Here is a 6539-nt window from a genome sequence, read left to right on the forward strand (position 1 = left end):
GCCAACAATGTCTAGAAGCCCTGTAAGGTGTAAATTACCTTAGCCAATTCTGGGACAGGATGTGTGTCTGTGAAAATGAATTACTTACAGATCACAAAGGGAACCACCTTTTCGGAATCATTACAGATTGACTAATTATCTGCAAAAATGCAAGGGATGGGTTTGGCACTGTTCACATTTGTTAATATCCACCCAAAATGCTTTTGGCATTCTTTGAATGCGCAGCAGGAAAATCAGTGTGGAACTGGGTCTTGTTGTTAATAAAACTTGAAAAGAGCAGCTTACGGTCTTTGATGAACTATAAATGGCTTACACTACTCAGGTCTACCACACACTTTTGTAGGAGGAGAACATATGGAAAGAAACAAGGAAATTCAATGCAAAGCTCATGTCCATTCTTGAGATTATTCTTGAGATTATTAATTAGGGATGAGCTGCAAAGATGCAAAACCTGACCTATTTCATGGACTTCAAAGAATTACAACAGAAGGAATACTCAGTCAGGTCAAATATTTATGCTCCTTGCTCATGCAATTTTCTTTTTCGCAGTGAAATTGAAGTTTTGTTATCGACAGGATAAATATATAGCATGTATGTTATATGCCTGGCTTCCAGATCCGCAAACCTTAACTCTATGTTCAGCAAAGATTTCCCACCACCACCATGCCATCCCCATAATAAATTAACTGCATAATCAATTTAAGATTCATAAATAGTGACCCTGCTTTGAAAATATACAATTGCTTTTCAAGGGTTCTTCGCTTGATGACACTTGCAGAGTGTGGGGTTTCAATATCGCTTTAAAAATGGTTAGGGGTCAACCTAGTACAGGGATGGGGAACCTGTGCCCACCCCATATGTTGTTGTACTCCAGCTCCCATCATCCACAGCCAGCATGGCCAATGGTAAGGAACTATGGGAGTTGCAGTCCAACAATACCTGGAGGGCCACAGGTTCTCCATCCCTGATCAACAGCACTCCAAATGTGTGCACATGGAAAGGGAAAGGATGTGATGAGTGACTGCATTAGTCCCCTTAGCTCGCCCCTTCCTTCCTTCCTTCCTTCCTTCCTTCCTTCCTTCCTTCCAACTGAGCACTTTGGAGAAACTGGCTGGGTAGATCAGTGGCAGAGCAACTGTTTTGCTAGAAGAAGAAGAAGAAGAGGAGGAGGAGGAGGAGTTTAGACTTGATACCCCACCTTTCACTCCCCTTAAGGAGTCTCAAAGCAGCTAACAATCTCCTTTCCCTTCCTCCCCCACAACAAACACCCTGTGAGGTGAGTGAGGCTGAGAGACTTCAAAGAAGTGTGACTAGCCCAAGGTTACCCAGCAGCTGCATGTGGAGGAGCAGGGAATCAAACCCGGTTCACCAGATTATGAGTCCACTGCTCTTAACCACTACACCACACTGGCTCTCAGGGTCAATCCCTGGCATCAGCAGGTAGCGATGGGAGGGTCATTTCTCTGAATTCCTGTAGAGCTGCCGTCAGTCATTGCAGACAACACTGAGTTACATGGACCAGTCACCTGACTCAGTACAAGGCAGCTTCCTATGTTCTCATGTACAGTTTTCCTAGCTAAAGTCAAATGCATACTCTGAAGCTCCTATTTGCCCCATGGAGCAAATAACAGTTTGAAATGAATGATGAAACAACTGGAATGTCCATACCCACATTTTTAGCCAAATTGTGTGTTTTAAAAATTCAAAGCAGCGTACAGTAATAACATGGCACAGAGTAGAAATGTTAAGAAAAAAACAATCTTGCAGTCGCTGTGATCTTTAAAATAAATAGAGGTAGATACAGATTCCCTGTATCACATCCAGTTTGGCCCTTAATTTCCTATTGTAGGGTTCATCAGGAAATCCACTGTATGAAGGGCATGGCCCATCTTGATAGAATAATAAATGAATAATATTCATAAATAACAGTACAATGAAATATGAGAAAATAAGTATGTTCTAGGCATGCTTGGTTTGTTCAGATCTCTGTTCTGAGCAGCCACAGATACAGAAGTCAAAGAAATGCAGGGTTTTGATTCCTGACCATAGAAACATATAAAAATGCACCCTAACATTAGCATAGAAATTAAGTATAGTGACAAAAAGCCTCAACTATATCCTCCTTTGATCCCTTTCTTGTTTCTTGTGGTACAAAGAAATTTAATATTTCTTAGCACTGGACAAATGGCCAACTTTGTCTAGAAGCCCTGGAAAAGGTCTTAGCTGATTCTAGAACAGGAGGTGCATCTATGAAAATTAATTGCCTATGGATCATAACATTATGGATCAGCAACGTTAAATATTGGCTAATTAGAGCCCCTCTAGTTGGGTGGTTTGGGGCCGGTGTGTTCTGCAGCATGTCATTGATGGAAAAGTAGTGTATTACTGATGGATTTATAGTATTCATACATCATTCCACCCTACTGGTTCTGTAATGCTTCCCCAATGTTCCCGCGTTATTGCCATCAGAAGGGCCACTCTTGCACAATAGTTCAACAGAAGTGGAACACGCAGAACATTAAAGGATTTCACCCAAAAGCTATAGGGCATGAACCAATTGGAAACGAAGCAGTATAAGCAGAGTGCAATGGTGTGATTCCCAGTGATTCAGAGGCATACTGCCCTTCTACTAGAACATGGTCATCATGGCTTGTAGCCATTTATAATTTTAACTTGTTGGATTCCTCTTTTAGAGCAATCCAAGTTGCTTCAACAATTCAGCTGTGCACTGTAAATCCTGCATTAAGACTAGAGGGCACCATTGTTTTCTGAACACCCAATTTGCTTGCAGAGAACTTCCCTCATCATGTTTCCTAGTTTGGGTTACATGCTGCTTTCCCCCCACCTCTGCCCCTCCCTCCCCCTGCCCGCTTTCCTCCATCTGGCATTAGTATTTAAATATCTAAATTGGCATCTGAATGAGTTGAATGATTGCTGGCCACTTTCTATACCTAACAAAACCATTCCTTGACATTTCAAAAAGATGCTTTGCTAACATGCTTCCAAAGATTCTGTAAAAAGAAGGGGGGGGGGAACCAATTCTGTGAACAGAGGCTAAACACAGCTGAACAAAAAGCATTTGTGTTTGCAAGAAAAGAAGTATTTTCACCTCATATCTGGGGTATGTTAATTGAAAATCTGGAATCAGACTGATTTCCTGTTGAGTACTAAAATGGATTGCAATATGAAACAAGGCTCTTCAATCTGACTACTTCCATACTTTTCTATCCCTCCATTTCCACTGTCATCTATTCATATCTGCTGGGTGATATTTCGGTCTGCATTTAATGGATTAGAGTCCACATTGATCTCAGTTGGAAAATATGAGTCGCTGTTGCTGATCACCCAGTGTTATTGCCAAAGACTACTCCTTTGCTAGTAAAGTCAGCTTCTATTGAAGTCTCTCCCAAACAGTCATCTGTATAAACAATGATATGTGATTCTAAACTTTGAGCACATTTTTTGACCAGCTGTACTAACCATTTTTTTATGCAAGTTTTTATTTTATTTTAAGGGCAGTACTACCATGCCATGAAGTCTAACAATGAAGAGATTAATCCTAATTTTTGAAAGACATTGCAGGGGCTAGGCAGCTGATCTGATCAGACACTAGCCGTTCTCCATAGGAAAAGGCAGCCAATATCCCGTGTCAGTTGTGGCATTTATTTTATTTTATTTTTCAATGAAATGTGCAGGATGAAGGAGTATGGGATCGTCGGTTTATGTCTTAGATCGGCAGAGGAAGATTGAAGACACTCTTGTGGGAGGGAATTAAGTTCCTTAGTGATTTATTTTTTTAAGTGTAAAACTCATGAAAAAACCCAACTAAACGATTAATTGGTAGAGAACTTAAATATCTCAAGTAAATATGATACAAACATGTAGTATTGTGGGTGTAAATGTGATGGTCATTTGAAAGATGAAACATATGCAAGTTGTTTCTTTAGTTTACACCTTAACCCAGAATTTGCTTAAATTATAAGCTGATTTGAAGAAAGTACACAGGACTAGGGGAAGAAAATTGTTATTCCTAATAATGTTCTCAACTGGATATCCACAGTTTTGACTGAATTATTTGTTATTTTGGGGGTGAGGATTTTTATGGTGCCATCCAATTTCCAATGGAAAAGAGGACTGAGAGTTGTCACTAGTGAGGTAGTTAGGTAATTTTACACCCTTGTTTTAGTTGTCTTATTTCCCCAGCTTTTTAGATGATAATGTGTAGAATAATAGAATCGTAGAATTGTAGATTGGAAGGGATCCCTGAGAGTCATCTAATGCAGCCCTCTGCAATGGAGGAATTTCAACTAAAGCATCCATGAGAGAAGACCATCCAACCTCTGCTTAAAAACCTCCAAAGAAGCAGAGTCCACCAAGGAAGGAGTCCGTTCTACTGTTAAAAAACTCTTGCTATCAAGGTTTCCCTGATATTTAGCTGGAATCTCCTTTCCTGTAATTTGAATCCATTGGTTGAGATCCTACCCTCTGGAGCAGGAGAAAACAAACCTGCTCCATCTTTCATGTAACAGCCCTCTAGGTATTTGAAGAAGACTATCATATCTCCTCCCAGTTTCCTCTTATCCAGGCTAAACCACTGAGCCTCTTGGGCTTGGTGGTTCGAATCTGCATGACGGTGGTGAGCTCCCATTGCTCTGTCCTGGCTTCTAACAGTTCAAAAGCATACCAGTGCAAGTAGATAAATAGGTACTGCTATGGTGGGAAGGTAAACGATGTTTTCGTGTGCTCTGGCATTCGTCACAGTGTTCCATTGTGCCAGATGTGGTTTAGTCATGCTGGCCACATGACCTGGAAAGTTGTCTGTGAACAAACAACCTGAAAAGGAAGATGAGCGCCACACCCTATAGTTCCCTTTGACTGGACTTAACTGTCCAGGGATCCTTTACCTTTTTACCTTTATACCCAACTCCCTCAACCATTTCTCATAAGGCTTGATTTCCAGACTTGATCATCTTGCTTGCTCTCCTCTTAATTCATTCCAGCTTGTCAATATCCTTATTAAATTGTGGAGTCCAGAACTGGACACAGTGCTGCAGCTGTGGTCTGACCAAGGCAGAAGAAAGCCGTACTATTACTTTCATTGATTAGGACACTATACTTCTGTTGATGCAGCCTAGAACTGCTTCACACTGTTGACTCATACTAAAATTGTGGTTTACTAAGACCCCTGGATCCTTTTCATATGTACTACTGGCAATCTGCATGTCCCTATCTTATATCTGTACAGCTGGTTCTTCCTGCTTAAGTAGAGAACCTCACAGTTGCCACTTTTGAAATTTGTTTTGTTAGTTTGGGCCCAGTTCTTCAATCAGTTCAATCCTGATTCTGTCTTCTGCATCATTAGTTACTCCTCCCACTTTGTGTCATCTGTAAATCCGATGAGCACCTCTTAAATTCCTTCATCCAAGTTTATAAAGCTGTTGAACAACAACGGGCCCAGGACAGAACTCTGTGGCACCTCACTCACTGACTTATTTCAAAATGTGGTGAGCTAACTTTGTTGTGTTTGGGGCCGTGCCTCATTCTCAGGGCACTTAATAATTTATTTAGAATTTGGGGGGTAATGGGATAGTGACCTTACCTTATCATTGTGAGGTGGTCACAAAGTCTTTTTCATTCCAGTAAGCATGCACTCTGCAACCTTGCTGACTTCCTGATCTGAAAAAAGATACATGGCAAGAGTTACTTTGTGGATCCTTCCTGTGGGCTTTAATTAAAGTGAAGACAATCCACACATAGTCTTATTTAAGGGCAGATCTACACTGATATCACTTTAACTGTCTATAATTTATCCCAAAGAATACCAACAATTGTCATTTGTTGAAGAGTACTTTTTGAAGAGCACTTTGTTACAGCTTCCAAGTCCCACTCACAGAACTATGGGCGGTTTCACTTGGAGTAGACCTACTGAAATTAAAGGATCTCGCTTACTATAAGCCAAATTAATTACTTAGTCATCTATCATGAATAACCAAGAGCAGAATGATCACTATACCAATCCATCTTAATCTACTTCCAGTAAAATAAAGGGAGATTTGATCCTACTTTCCTGTCCACTTTGCCAAGGAGGATTCGAGATTGATATAGGATGTAGATATTATGTTGGAGACACCTGCTTAACAAAATTGTACAGAGCCCACCAACATTTTGCACAGAGGTCACTAGAAATCTATCAGAGGTCTGGGTCTTTAATTCAAGAGGGACCTGTCCAGACACAAACCTGTGACCTCAAGGTGAAAGGTTTTATACACCAATAATGTTCCCTGGAGCCATCTCGTTCCCCAGGATGTCATGCTTTGATGAATTAAGTGTGTCAGAAAAGAACCAAAGGTCCATGCACTGAGTTAGCCTCAATATGACACAGTTTTATGAATCATCCCCTTCATTCAGTTTTTCCTTTTTTTGGTGCTGAGTGAAAATATTTCCCAATATTTAATAATTCACTTTCATCTGGTTATCTGACAGGAAAGTATTCCATGTGTACTAATGCAAAAAAAAAGAGGGGAGAATCCAACAGGAAT

The sequence above is a fragment of the Podarcis tiliguerta genome (genome assembly GCF_965153285.1).
Source record: "Podarcis tiliguerta genome assembly, chromosome: 5".
NCBI classification, from domain to species: Eukaryota; Metazoa; Chordata; class Lepidosauria; order Squamata; family Lacertidae; genus Podarcis; species Podarcis tiliguerta.